This window comes from Somniosus microcephalus, chromosome 10 (genome assembly GCF_052327205.1).
Source record: "Somniosus microcephalus isolate GS21.2 chromosome 10, FLI_Smic_1.0, whole genome shotgun sequence".
Lineage (NCBI taxonomy): Eukaryota > Metazoa > Chordata > Chondrichthyes > Squaliformes > Somniosidae > Somniosus > Somniosus microcephalus.
In genome coordinates this window covers 143,643,680-143,659,604 of record NC_140996.1, presented here as the reverse complement: position 1 = coordinate 143,659,604, position 15,925 = coordinate 143,643,680, and the positions used below count along the sequence as shown (strand labels likewise).

Genomic DNA, 15,925 nt, shown 5'->3' with positions numbered 1-15,925 from the left:
AAAGTATTTCAAATATGGCCTCAGCAATAGGTTATACAGGGGTTAAAATAACCTGTTCTGACTTATGAAATTCCCTTGCGAGACATCCCATTACTGCATCAGACTTGTTGATACAGCAGCTTCAGATTAAATGGACACTCAGTGAATGGTCAATAATCACATCCAAATCTCTTTCTACCTTTGCCAATGGACACCTATTTATTGTGCTTGCACATTTTATCTCTCCTGTGTAAGATTCGCAAAATTCCCACATTCCCCCCAAGGTTATTAATAAAAGGGACCCTGGATGGACAATTTTAAAAAGGGTACCTGTGTTGTTTTCTTTTTGGGTTCAATAAAGACTCATTTGTTTTAAGAAAGAGAAAGTTGTTTTAATCTAAAGTCTATTCAACTCTTTTTAACAGCCTTTTTACAGAACACTCTATACTGTGATGCAGCTAGAATCAAAGTGAAAGTAAAACTCTCTGCCTTGCTTCTCTCGGTCACATGACCTCTGCTGGTCAGGCATAAGTAATCAATACCTGCAATCATGCTATTAAGACATCATAATCGAACAGGCAAATAACATCACTATTTGCTGATATCATTACATCTCCCTTTCTTAAAACAAAAGTATTTTACTTTTAACTAACAACATGTTTTCTTTGTATTAATCTGCATTTTAACTGTAACACTTAATGAACTTACATTATCATTATCATGATCAAGGTTTTTTACCCTTGCTTTGTGTGTTCACATGAAATATGTCAATACACTAGAACTAGAAGAAAGAATAAGATAACATTACTTCCTTCTTTAACAATAGTCCTTAAATTTGCTCAATGAGTCTCTCAGGAGGCTTCACGTGTCTTGAGGATTTTCTGATTGATTGTCCTTGAATCTGAGTTGTTGCCTCAGATGATTGGTTCTCAGCTGTGTGAGCAGGTTGTTCACCAGTATCAGTCTCTTGACCTGCTGTGGCTGGTCCCATGAGAAGATCTCGACGATTTCTTCTCAGAACAGCACCCTCATCTGTCTGAATGGTGTATGATCTTGGTTGAACTTCACTCAGGACAGTTCCCTTCTGAGTCCATGTGTTTGTTTTGTCTTTCAACCTTACTTGGTCACCAGTGTGGAGTTCAGGTAGGTTTTGTGTTCCTCTGTCATAGTAGTACTTTTGCTTTTCTTTCTGTTGCTCTTTGAACTTCCTCACTTTCTCCCCCTCTTTTGTTTTCAGGAGGTTCTCCGGGATGGGTAGGTTTGACCTTAGCCGACGTCCCATCAGGAGTTGGGCTGGTGACATACCACACTCGAGCGGCGTTGTGCGGTATACAAGCATGCTTTGGTAGAAGTCAGTTCCAGTCTTTTGCCTTGTACATCAGTCTTTTCACTGTCTGGACTGATTTTTCCACTAGTCCATTGGACTGTGGATAGTGAGGACTTGACGTTGTGTGGACAAAGTCCCACTCTTTGGCAAAGTGTCAGAAATTTGCATTGTTAAACTGGGGTCCATTGTCTGTGAAGACCTCGCTTGCCACGCCATGTCTGGAGAATATGGCTTTCATACTTCTTATCACAGCTTCTGCAGTGGTGGTGTATGTGATAAAAATAATAACTTCCGGGAAGTTATGTCATCACTTCCTGTGAACTGTGAACTGTGAACTATGAACTGTGTACATACCTCACTTCCTGTCATGTGTCACTTCCTGTTGGACTGGTATAAATACTGGTCTGTTCAGTATTGTAAGAGGCTTCTACCAGAGGCATGGTAAAGACCTCTCTTGTATATAGTGTGTTTATAAGTTACTTAAAGCTTACTTTAAAGTTACTTGATGGTAAGCCTCCTTTTTCTTACATCAATTTAAGTAACTTAGTATTTACACTCACGAACACTAGACCTTCGGACAAACTCGGAATTAAGGATCCAGGGAACCACCCATCATGGAGAAAATCCTTAGACCTATTCGTCTGGACTTGGACCCGAATGCACCAGCAGCTGGCAGGGTATGGAAGCATTGGTACCGTACTTTTGAGAATTTTCTGGATGAATGTGAAGCGGATGCTCCTGCTAGATTGAAGATACTTATCAATTATGTGACCCCAAAGGTGTTCGAATATGTTGATGAATGGGATAATTACGATGAGGTGATTCGGGCACTTAAGAAGCTGTATGCCAAGACCCCAAATGAGGTCTATGCTAGACATCTACTGGCCACAGCCCGACAAGGGCCAGGGGAATCAATTGACGAATTCCTGCAAGAACTTCGCAGGCTCAGCGTAGATTGTAACTTTCAGGCAGCCTCAGCTGAGCTGTACCGCCAAGAAATGATTCGTGATGCTTTCATCTGCGGGATTGCCTCTCCATTTATACGCCAGCGTCTACTAGAAAGTAAAACACTTGAGCTACAAAAAGCTTTTGACCTAGCTTGTTCACTGGATTTGGCAAAGAGAAATGCAGACCTCTATCAGCTGCCCAGATCTCGATCTGCTGCTGTAGCTGCAACCAGACAATTCAAGCGGTCTCAGGTGAACCCTATCATGGGGGAATCTAATTCTGATAATTCTGATGAAGAAGAGGAGGACGACCCCACTTTAGCAGCCTCTTGGCAATCTAGGAAGGAATGCTTCTTTTGTGGAGATGCTTTTCACCCTAGGAAAACCTGCCCTGCTCGCAATGCAATCTGCAGTTATTGCGGGAAAAAAGGACACTTTGCTAAAGTTTGCCTATCAAGGGCCTCTACGAGGGCCAATCCAGCTAAGGCCTACCGAACTGCCCCAATTAGGGCCTATCAAGATGCTCCAGCTAGGACCTATCAAGCTTCCTCTCGAGCTCTCTCCCGAAGAAGCACACCGAGAGTTTTAGCCACTCTCTGTGCAACGACACCAATTACAGCTGCTTGCCCACAGAACCTGTCTCATGCTGCCACAAAAATTTCAATTAAAGGGCATACCTTAGATGCCTTAATTGACTCAGGAAGTACTGATAGTTTCATTAAGGAACAGATTGTTGCGAAATTGAAACTACATGTCTTCCCATCGGACCAGGCAATTGCGATGGCCCAGTCATCACTTAATACCAGAATCTCCGGCTTTTGTGTTGTTGATATGACACTTCATGGTCGTATGTATCCCTCCACCCGACTTTCGGTGCTCAAGGACTTATGTAGTGATCTCCTCTTAGGACTGGACTTCCAAAAACAGCATAAGAAACTCACCATTGAGTTTGGTGGATCCAAACCCGGACTTACTATTTCTAATATACCGTCTAAATTACCATTTTGTGCATTATCAGCAGCTTCACTTGATGAACCCTCATTATTTGCCAGTATTCCGCCTCAATGCCAACCGATAATAACGAAATCGCGGCGCTTTAATCAGGAAGACCAATCTTTTATTGCGGCTGAAATCTCTCGACTTCTAGCAGAGGATATCATTGAACCATGTTCGTCGCCCTGGCGGGCTCAAGTCGTCATTGTCAAGAACCCTCTACAACCTCACAAACAGCGACTATGCATCGATTATTCGCAAACCATCAATCAATATACCGACTTGGACGCCTACCCATTGCCACGCATTGATGATATGGTTAATAAACTGGCCGAATACAAAGTGTTCTCAACTTACGATTTAAAAAGTGCCTATCATCAGTTACCCTTGAAGGTCTCAGATAAGCAGTACACAGCCTTTGAGGCTAATGGACGGCTGTACCAATTTCGTCGCCTCCCATTCGGGGTTACTAATGGAGTGGCTGTCTTTCAACGGGCAATGGATGGCCTGGTTAAGCAGGAAAACCTAAGGGACACTTTTCCCTATCTTGATAACATTACCATTGCAGGTCACGATCAACAGGAACACGACTCCAACCTCCAAAAATTTCGGGATGCCCTCCATCGCCGTAATTTGACCCTGAATGAATCCAAATCTGTTGAGTCGCAACCGACCATCAACATCCTTGGCTACTGCGTAGGCAATGGTATCATTAAGCCAGACCCAGAAAGACTTCGCCCGCTCCAAGAGCTCCCGTCACCTAAGAATCCGGCTTCTTTACGTCGGGCTCTCGGTCTGTTTGCATACTACGCTAAATGGATTCCTCATTTTTCGGACAAAATCCAACCCTTGCTGCATGCTAGATCATTTCCACTGGGAACAGCGGCTGTTGCAGCCTTTAACCTTCTCAAAAAACAGTTGGAGAAAGCGGCTCTTCACTCCATTGATGAGAATCTCCCTTTCGTGGTTGAATGTGATGCCTCGGAGGTGGTGATCTCGGCTACTCTGAATCAGGAAGGTCGTCCTGTAGCATTTATGTCCAGGACCTTACAAGGTGCCGAGCTACATTATCCTCCGGTTGAGAAAGAAGCCACAGCCATCATAGAGGCAGTACGGAAGTGGAACCATTTTCTAGCTCGCCAGCACTTTACATTGATCACGGACCAACGATCAGTCGCCTTCATGCTCGATAATCGAAAACGAACCAAAATTAAGAATAATAAAATACAACTTTGGAGGATGGAACTGGCCTCTTTTGGTTATACCATTCTCTATCGGCCTGGCAAGGAGAATGTGGCCCCGGACACCCTCACACGGGCATTCTGCTCCACTATGTCATCCTCCACCCTCATGGATGTCCACAATGGTTTGTGCCATCCTGGCGTTACGCGCATGCTACATTTCGTACGATCACGGAATCTCCCTTTTTCCACTGGAGATGTAAAGAAAATATGCTCAGAATGCCGGCTTTGTGCGGAATTAAAACCTCAGTTCTTCCGCCCCTCAGATGGTATACTCATACATGCAACCCAACCGATGCAACGACTTAGCATCGATTTTAAGGGCCCAGTGCCCTCTTCAACTCGGAACACATATTTGCTCGCCATGATCGACGAATATTCATGTTTTCCGTTTGCCTTCCCCTGCTCCAATATGCTGGCGTCCACAGTAATCTGCTGCCTTGAGCAGGTATTTTCTCTCTGTGGCATGCCGGCTTATATTCACTCAGATCGGGGTCCATCCTTCATGTCGAGGGAACTCAAGGACTACCTCTCAGAACGGGGAATTGCTACAAGCAAAACAACACCATACCATCCCATCGGAAATGGGCAGGTAGAGAGGTATAACGGTATCATCTGGAATTCCGTACGTCTCGCTTTAAGATCTCGGGGCCTACCAGACCAGCAATGGGAAACAGTGCTTCCGGATGCATTGCACTCTATACGGTCCCTGCTTTCTACAGCCACAAATACTACACCTCATGAGCGGTTCTTTGGATTCCAGCGTCGCTCATCTCATGGGACATCACTCCCGTCATGGCTAACTACTCCTGGACCTGTATTACTCCGAAGATACGTTCGGACGTCTAAAAATGACCCTCTTGTAGACGAGGTCGAACTAACCGATGCCAACCCCACCTATGCAAACATACGATATTCCGACGGCCGAGAATCTACCGTATCATTACGGGATCTGGCTCCCTGCCCACCAGGACCTAGTGGGACATCGGGTGATGGCATTTCACCAGGAAACTCTTGGGACCTATCGGGTACCCCTCTCCAGGATCCTGATCGGACACCAACTAGCTTGGTGCCGGTAGAACCCCGTGCTCAAGGTTGCGACCCTCCCAGTACCACGCATGAAAGTACTGGTCTGCCACAGACCAGCTCTGCACCTCCCTCTGAACAGAGGCAGTCTGACTTTGAACCTATTGGGGCTCGTACTCGAAGCCATGATCTCCCCGACCCTTCACAGGGCAATCCAGGCCACACGGACTCTGGCCAATGGCCAACCGCATGTAAGCGGACCAGCGACCCTCTACGACGGGAATCCAAACGGGTGCGACTCTTCCTTGTTCGGCGGCTGCGGACCAAAAGGTAGACCACAGCCTCCTAAACCTGCAGGAGGGAAGAATGTGATAAAAATAATAACTTCCGGGAAGTTATGTCATCACTTCCTGTGAACTGTGAACTGTGAACTATGAACTGTGTACATACCTCACTTCCTGTCATGTGTCACTTCCTGTTGGACTGGTATAAATACTGGTCTGTTCAGTATTGTAAGAGGCTTCTACCAGAGGCATGGTAAAGACCTCTCTTGTATATAGTGTGTTTATAAGTTACTTAAAGCTTACTTTAAAGTTACTTGATGGTAAGCCTCCTTTTCCTTACATCAGTGTACAGTCTACAAACCTCTGGATACAGGGAGTAATAGTCTGTGACGACAAGATAGTCCTTCCCTTGACATACGAATAGGTCAGCGCCTACCTTCTGGTAAGGTCTGTCTGGTGCTGGGTGTGGCTTTAGTGGTTCTACTGGATTGCTTGCTCGATATTTCAGGCATATTGTGCAGTTTGACACCTCATTTGTCACATCTTGGTTCATTCGTGGCCAGTACATCACCTCTCGTGCTCTTGTCTTACACTTTTCGATTCCCAGATGTCCTCCATGGATCTTTTTTAGCATCTCTTTTCTCAGACTCTTTGGGATAACTATTTTACTTCCTTTGTAGATGATGTCTTCGACCACTGATAGTTCCGCCCTGCAGTTCCAGTACTCTGCCATGTCAGGTGAGCAGTCTTGCTTCATGTTGGGCCATCCATCCAAGATGCTTTTTCTCAGTCGTCTCATTGTTTCATCTTTGTCTGTTTCAGTCTTTATGAGCTCCATTTTTGCATCTGCTATGGGCAGTGCACTTGTGATCATGTCCACGTAGGCGTTCACTTTTTCATCCATTGTGGTGTTTGCGGGCTCACTTGGATCAACAGCTCTGGACAACGTGTCTGCTGTATACATCAGCTTACCCGGTGTGTACGCAACATTCAGTGTATAGCGTTGCAGCCTGATCATCATTCTTTGTATTCTAAGCGGACAGCTATACAGTGGCTTTTGGAACAATGCAATCAAGGGCTTATGGTCAGTCTCTACACTGATTGCTTGTCCTGCCACAAACTGGTGAAATCTTTCACAGGCGTATGTGATGCTGAGCAGCTCCTTTTCTATTTGAGCATATCGCGTCTCCGCATCTGTCATTGAGCGCGATGCATATGCAATAGGTTGCCAGTAGTCATATTGTTGCAGAAGAACGGCACCGAGCCCACTCTGTGATGCATCTGATGATATCTTGATGGGTCTCGCTGGGTCATAAAACCTCAGAACAGGTTCCTCTGTGAGTAGTTTCTTTAGATCGCTCCATGACTTCTCATGCTCATGATTCCATTCCCATTCTATGTTCTTTTCAGTTAGTCTTCTCAGTGGCGCTATTTTTTCTGAGAGGTTGGATATGAATTTACCCATGTAGTTGATCATTCCATTAAACCTCTGCACGTCCTTTTTGCATTGTGGCCTTGGCATATTCTCAATGGCGGACACCTTTCTGGGATCTGGTCTGATGCCCTCACTGCTAAGGATATCTCCCACGAATGTCAGTTCTGTCACCCCGAGCTGGCATTTCTCTCTATTCAGCTTCAGGTTTGTTTTCCTTGTTGCTTCCAGCACTTTTTTCAGTCTCTCGTCATGCTTAGTTCTCGTGGTTCCCCATACTATGATGTCATCCATTGATGTATCAACTCCCTCCAGGTGCTCATAGATCATATGGATAGTTTTGTGATACACTTCAGGAGCTGAGGCAATGCCAAATGGTAACCTTAGGAATCTGTATCTGCCAAATGGAGTGTTGAACGTGCACAGTCTTGAACTTGCTTCGTCCAGCTTCATCTGCCAAAATCCGGAGGATGCATCTAACTTGCTGAAATATTTTGCATTTGCAAACTGTGCCATGATTTCCTCACGTGTAGGAAGCTTGAAGTGCTCTCTCTTTATTGCTCTGTTTAGATCTCTTGGATCCAGGCAAATTCTGAGCTTTCCATTCTTTTTGTCCACTACGACGAGGGAACTCACCCACTCAGTTGGCTCATCTATCTTCTGAATCACGTTCACGCTTTCCATCCTGTCCAACTCTGCCTTCAGTTGCTTTTGAAGAGCAAACGGAACTTTTCTACATGGATGTATGACCGGTGTCATACTTTTATCTACTCTGATCGTGTGTTCTCCTGGAATGCAGCCTAGACCCTTAAATAGGTCTTTGTACTCTTTCATGAGTTCATCATAGACTGTCTCTCCTTCGCTTTCCACAACGAGGACTCTCTTTACCAGGTTCAGTCTCTCACAGGCTTTTAAACCTAGTATGGCTTGCACATCCTTTGGCACCACGATTAATGTTAGCGTGTGCTCTCTGTCCTTGTGTGTTACTTTGACAATGCATTTTCCTTTCACTGGTATATCAGTACCTGAGTATCCGGTCACTTTCACTTGTATTCTATGTAACTTTGGTCTGGGTCTAATTCTCTTAAAATCGGTCTCTGATATCACATTAACTTGTGCTCCAGTATCCAATTTAAATGGAATGTGTATATCGTTCACTTTTAGTGTCAACATCCAGTCTCTTTCTTCTCTTTTGTGTTCAGACACAACATCTACATGGAATTCCTCTATGTCGCTTTCATTTTCGTTTGCTGGCCACGTCTCTTTTTTCACATTGGCGCTCTCTTTGTTAAACGGTTTGTATCCGTTCTTTCTCACTGCATCCACGTTGCAGCTACTGTCACTGAACAGCTCCTTTGCCTGCAACTTCACAGTCTCTGTAACCCTACACAGTGCTATGGCTTTTCCCAGGTCTAGATCTTGCTCTCTTAGCAGCCTTTCCCTTAGATCATTAGCTGGAATACCACACACCAGTCTGTCTTTTATCAGCGAGTCTGTGAGTCCCCCAAATTCACACGATTTGCTCCGGTTTCTCAGTTCAGTCACATACTGATCAATAGTCTCGCCGATTTTCTGTACACGTGTGAAAAATTTGTGCCTCTCAAACGTAACGTTGCGTTTAGGTATGCAGTAGGCCTCAAACTGTTCCATTATTTTATCTAGCTTCATTTTGTCTCCATCAACAGCAAATGTGAAGTTATTATATACCTCCAGCGCTTCATCACCCACGACATGCAAGAACAGTGACGCTTTTACATTATCACTTTTCTCTTCAGCTCCGATTGCTGATAAATACAACTCTACACGTTGTTTGAACCTTCTCCAATTTTCAGCCACATTACCTGACAATTGAAGGGTCGCTGGTGGGAGTAAACCTTCCATTTTTCACTTCGTTAGCTATTCTCCAAGGTAAGTAACGATTTTCTCTTTAGGCTTGCTAATCTCTATGTGGAGAGCTGATTTAACTTCCGATTTTTTCTCTTTTTTTTTTCTCTTTCAATCCTCTTCTGACACCATGTGTTGTTTTCTTTTTGGGTTCAATAAAGACTCATTTATTGAAAGAGAAAGTTGTTTTAATCTAAAGTCTATTCAACTCTTTTTAACAGCCTTTTTACAGAACACTCTATACTGTGATGCAGCTAGAATCAAAGTGAAAGTAAAACTCTCTGCCTTGCTTCTCTCGGTCACATGACCTCTGCTGGTCAGGCATAAGTAATCAATACCTGCAATCATGCTATTAAGACATCATAATCGAACAGGCAAATAACATCACTATTTGCTGATATCATTACAGTACCCAAAAGGTGGAGTCCGCACCTCGTGACCAAAAGCCTGTAAGATTTTACAAGCTTGGACTCTGCAGCACAAAACGGGCAGCTTTGGGAAATCAAAACTTAAAATGCATTTCTGTGAAAAGGACTTTGTGTTTGAAAAGCCAGACATCTAGGCAAGCACTGAATATGCATTGCGTCAGATTGGAACAGATCAACCCAGTTAGGCCTAAGCATAAGGCCATTAGTTTGTCCGCATAAATAATCAAAAACAGCTTAAGGAAGCCACCAAGGCTGCACAGGCCAATTAAAATGCATTAATGACAATACAACTCGGACATCAGGCCATCAGGTGCGATAAACGGCCATCTAAAGCCAGTTAGTTTAGATTGGTATAATCATTTAAAACAGCCCGCCAAAAGTTAAACAATGGACTGACCTGATTTGGCGCGCAGATAAGGGCCTTCGGAAGGAGTATAATTGTAGGCCCATCAGTAGCAACCCCTCTCTTGACTCTTGACTGTGACCTCTTGTCTGGTCTTGGGCTGCTGCCGCTCGTACTCGTGCCCTGGCCTCGTGGCGGGTTCTCTTCTCGCTCCCCGTATTGGGTGCAAACAAGGACATCCATACCAATCGCAGAGAGGGGAACGAGACCCGAGTCCAAAGTCAGACAGGACACATGGGCCACGAAAAGGGGCAGGCGAAACGAGGCGAGACAAGGCGAGATGAAGAAAAAGGTAAAGACCCGACAAGAGCAGAGAAGGGCAGCAAAAGACGCTTTGATAAAGACCGAGCACCTAGTCATAAGCTGGTGCTTCGGGAAGAAAATATATGTATGGACAGTGAGAATAAGTTGGCTATTGAACAATGCGAATGAGCTGGCGTTAAACGCAGGTGTCCACGCCGCAACGAATATACCGGCGTTCCAAGAATGGGTAGAAAAATCTAAGCAGTGAAGACTGCCAACCGTCCCACAAATGCAACGTCACCGCTGACGATCGCCCGAGGGAGAAGAAGAAGAGAACTCATCGCGACGAGACGACGACGGTAGCTAAGGAAAGGTGTGTCGCAGCAACAGCTCCAGCACCGCGCCCTGAGACCACATGGCGACGGAGTACCCCAAAGGACAGGAGACCAAACCTCAAAACTCGCAACTGTTAAAGCAACAGGCTTTGGGTTGGTGAATATGAATTCCTAGCCCCTCATAGCTTAATCTAGTTAGGTATAGGGGGTAGGATAAGGATAAGGGGATTGTTAATGTAGTTTGTTTTCCCTCGATGTGCCATGTGTTCCCCATTCCCTGTATAAGTATATAGTTATTGTTCATGCCTCTAATTTTATACCAGTAATTTCTCATAAGACTGTGTTTTATTTCTGTTTTAATAAAATCTTGGTTTTCTTACACCAAACCACTTGTCTACTCGATTTTTCTGTAACGCTGCCTGTCCCTAAGTTTGTTGTCTAGAACCCAGGGGTGTGGGAGTGATTCGAACCGCTCACAGGCAGTCAGGAGCATAACTGACTGGGCGCACGCACCACCCCTACAGAAAATGGCGACCACAGCAGGACTCCGGCAACAGGGGTGCGATGCAGTAGACAATGGTTCAGATGAGCAAACCATGATGGAGGAAAGGATTTCTGATTATGTGTTTAGCAAGGTGAATATCACAAAGAAGTGGATCACCACTCTGTTAAGGTCTGGGTGTCCGGTAGATGCAGCAGCTAAGTGGACAGAGGGAAAGGAACACAAGAAGTCCTTAGAGAAGGCAGTCTGGCTGATGTGTTTCAAAAAGCAGGTCCAGATTTTGGACAGGCTCGTTGCAGCACAGGCAGCCGAGTTAAAGGAGTCAGCCCTGGAGATCCAGGATAAGGCTCTAGCAGGGGAGAAGTTAATGGTAGCATTGCAGGCCCTGAATCAGGAGAGGTTGTATTTAATGGGAGAACACAAGGCCCAGTTGGAATACCTACAGTGCCAAGTCACCGAAGCCAAGGGAAATGAGTTAAGGTTGCGGGAAAAGAACGCCCGCTTGGCAAGGCAAGTTAGGGAACAGGAGGAGAAAGTACAGGAGGTAAAGGCAGCTTACAAGCCAGCGAGCGAATGGGGGTTTGAGGAGGCAAACCACGGCCCCTGCAAAGAGCGGATAGAAAATCTGAGCCTGGCCCTCAGGAAGGCAAAAGGCATGGTGTGCCTCATAAGCCCAAAGGCAGGTCAGGCAGATTTTATGGGGAACGAGGGGAGGACAGTTCCAACGTCACTGGTAGTGCCCAGGGACGACCTGGTTGAGGGACAGGAGGTCTCATGACCACCACCCGTAGCACCAAGCTTCAGCGAGGTCTGGCAGCAAGGGGTGGTGGAGCCAGAGGTGGGAGCGGAGGTGGAGCAACCCCCGCCAGAGAGGTCGGAGCTGGGACCAATGTGCCCAGCACGGCATCGGAGGTTCGGCCCACCCATCAATGGCGATGATGAAGGACCCCTCCAAAACCAGTTTGCATTACCCTATAGCACCCAGCAGCTTAGGGCTATGGTGAACCATATCCCAAAGCTGTCCAAAAAGGGAGACCCCTCGATCCACTTCAGGGACATAGAGCAGGCAGCCAGTGTCAACGACTGCGATGGCACTGAGCAGGACAAGATGCTGCTATTCTCCCTGGAGAGTAGTCTCCTCTAATTCCTCTCTGATGAGTGTAAGAGGGGGCAGAATGGGTACGAGGAGCTTAGAGATGCGGTTCTGGTGGCCATGGGGATGAATGAGGGAAGTCCTTTCTCCCGTGTGGAGAAGATGGTCCAGCTCACAGGGGAAACCCCGCAGGCTTTCGCGGGCTGGTTATGGCCGGTGTGCCGGAGGGCCTGTTCGGGGACGCCAAACCGGGGGTTCCTGAACGGGGATCCCCTGGCCCATTGGCTCCATTGCCTGGTGGCGAACAGCTTGCCGCAGGTCCGGGCCAAGGCAGAAGTCTGGTTCGACCCCAAGAACCCCCAGACCACTGAACTTACGGTGATCAGGCAGTTGACTCCAGCCTATAAAAACGGTAGGGGAACCGATGCACACCCACCTAAGGGGAAGGTGCACGAGGCAAAACCCGGACTGGGTAGGAAAGAGTGACACCAGGAAGGGAATAACACCCCCAACACAAAGACGAATTATTACGGGTGCAGGAAGGATGGTCACTGGTGGAAGGAGTGCAAAAACCCTTGGAAAGATAACAAGGGAAAGAATTCCACAGCCCCAGCCCAAATGGCGGAGGCAGGAATCACTCCCACAGCGGTCGAGTCACTTTTGGACACCATGAGGTCCTTATTGACTGGCCAGGGGAGAGTAGCAGCCGCTACCGGTGCTCTGACCCCGTCAAACCCGCAGCCCTGAATAGAGCTAGCGCAGCTTGTTTACCTGTGTTCTCTCCGGTATGATGAGTGGAAAAGACCCCTCTTGGAGATGGAGGTAGAAAATGATGTGTATGTACCTTTAAGAGAATAACTGGTCTCAGACTGCAGTACCGGCAGTGACCACCCCTGTATAAAAGGCGCTAGAGAGCCTCTGTTGTTTAGATTCGTTATGGACTTCCACCAGTAAAAATCTGTTTGTTTCTCTCCTGCTAGTCCGTGTCTAAATCATTCACGGACTTAACACTGGCGACGAGTAAAGAAATGAACTTACCTGCAACTCAGCAGCAGCTCCGACGACGTTGTTGAAGGTCAGAGCCAGAAGAAAGAAAAAAAAGAGGCCATTGAAACTCGAGAAACGGGCGTCGACCATCAATCATCGGGTTCAAGGCTTTGCAGGAGAGACTGTCCAGAGCCAGGCTGGGTTCCTCGGTCCGTGGTTTCCCAGCTAATCGGGCTGGTGGCAGGTAGTGCTCTGATCCTTCCTGGGCTGCGGCGGGCTGAAGCTCGATCGGGTGGCCTTTCAACGGGGCCGGGCAGCGAGTCGGGAAGCAAGGAGAGAGAGGGTGGAGCACACAGGGCGCGGCCGGTGTTTCAAAGCTGGGCAGCGTTCGGACCTCAGAAGAGGGAGGGAAGTGTCTCAGAGGGTCCGCTCCACGACAGGAAGATAATAAAAGAAAACGAATTAATATTTAACGCGCAGGAAACCGTGGAAAGCAGCGCTAACAACAGCGGGGAAGAAGACAAAGCGTGGGAGGCGCCATTTTGTTAAATCGGAGAAGAAGGCAAAGCGCGGGAGGCGCCATTTTAGATTTGCAAGATGCCGAAGACTGGCTGTATCACTGCTTTTGATAATACATTATAGGACTGGAACACGTATGTGGAAAGAGTAGAGGTATATTTCGAGGCAAACGATATAGCGGAGGAGGAAAAGGCATCGATATTGTTAAACTTAATGGGCGCTAGAACGTACGGCCTATTGCGGGATCTGATTACTCCAGCCAAACCAAAGGTGAAGAGTTTTAACGAAATTGTTGCTGTTCTACAGGAGCACTTAAACCCTGCACCGCTGTTGATAGCAGAAAGATTTAAATTCCACAGGAGAACTCAGCACAAAGATGAGAGCAATGCTGAGTATCTTACGGAACTGCGCAAGCTATCAAAGCACTGCCAGTTCGGAGCAGGAATGGCAGATACCCTATGGGACAAATTTGTCTGTGGACTCCTGAGTGAAGGAACACAGAAGAAGTTACTCGCAGAAAAAGAGCTGACGCTAGATCAGGCTTTCAGCGTGGCAGTATCGTATGAAGCAGCAGCCAAGGAAGCTGCAGAAATTTCAACAAAAACCATAGGAATACGGCACCCACGAAATGACACGGGGATTTGCAAAATGTTATCGCTGCGGCAGAACTAACCATGACCAGAAGGACTGCTGGTCCAAAGACAAAATACGCAGACAATGCGGGAAGATTGGACACATTGCACGAGTTTGTAGGTCTGGGAAGAAGACCAGCGACAACAAAAAGGCTACTAAGGAACCGTACAAGAAAGTACAAAAGATGACAGACAGTAGTTCCGAAGTTCAGATGAGCGATAGTGAATCCGGAAACAGGAGACTAAGCTGTCTCAAACTTCACAATGTAATCGCAAAAGAGGATCACCGAACCATTTGGGTCACTCTCACGATAGCAGGGTCCCAAGTTAAAATGGAATTGGATACAGGATCAGCGCTAACCGTCATGAATCGACGAGACTACGAGCGGCTATTTTCACACATACCCTTGAGAGAGACATCCATCGTCTTGATGACGTATACGGGGCAAAAGGTATACCCCAGAGGAAAAATAAGGGTGCCTGTCGAATACAATGGCAAGAAAATACGGAAATTGTATCTCTACATACTGCCAAATGGTGGACCTCCGTTATTGGGACGGGAATGGATCAGGAAGGTAAACTTGGATTGGCATTCCATTCATGCAATGACGGTGGACGGTAAAAAAGATGACGACGTCACTCCTGGACGATTGTCAACAATCTTAGCTAACGCCAAAGAGGTATTTCAACAAGAACTGGGCACGCTTAAAGGCGTAACCGCCTCGTTAAAAATAGAAGAGAATGCAGTTCCCAAGTTTTTCAAAGCGAGACCGGTACCATATGCAATTCGCCCAGCCGTCGAGGTAGAGCTGGAGAATCTGGAGAAGGCGGGTGTGTTGTCTAAGGTCGACTGGAGCGAGTGGGCGACACCCATCGTTCCTGTCATGAAGAAAACTTTAAGCAATAAGTCCGGAGAGCCAAGGAAGATTCGCATCTGTGGGGATTTCAAGGTGACGGTGAACCCTGTCCTTCACACAGTACAATATCCTCTTCCAAGGATAGAAGACATCTTCGCCTCACTGTCTGGAGGGAAGCGTTTTACAAAAATTGACCTAGCACAAGCATATTTGCAGATGGAGGTTGAAGAGTCCTCTAGGAAGTATCTCACGATAAACACTCACAAAGGTCTTTACCAGTATCATCGATTGGTATTCGGAGTAGCATCGGCTCCGGCGATATGGCAAAGAGCGATGGAACAAGTCCTGCAAGGGATTCCGGGGACTCAGTGTTACTTGGACGACATCCTTGTAACAGGTGAAGATGACAGTGAACACCTTAACAACCTAGAACAGGTGCTCACTAGACTACGGGAACATGGGTTGCGAGCCAACCGCCCCAAGTGCGAATTTTTTAAGAAACAGATATCGTATTGTGGCCACGTGATTGATGAAGAGGGGTTACATAAGTCCCCTGACAAAATTGAAGCAGTTGTCAAGGCCCCAGCGCCTGAAAATGTGTCGCAACTGAGGTCATTCCTCGGGTTGGTGAATTATTATCATAAGTTTTTGCCGAATTTGTCGACAATTCTGCACCCACTGAATGCCCTGCTACGAACGGGGGTAGCATGGAAATGGAGCGATGATTGTAAACGTGCTTTTCAGAAGAGTAAGGACTTAATCACTTCGAAGGAAGTATTGGCTCACTACAACCCAGCACTGCCAATCAGGCTG

The 15,925-nt window shown here is 46.6% G+C and overlaps 1 protein-coding gene across 3 annotated transcripts in view; it reads right to left on the bottom strand.

The window, feature by feature from the left end:
- Nucleotides 1-15,925, bottom strand: part of tenm4 (teneurin transmembrane protein 4) — a 934,100-nt gene that overhangs the window by 846,103 nt on the left and 72,072 nt on the right. The window lies entirely within an intron of this gene.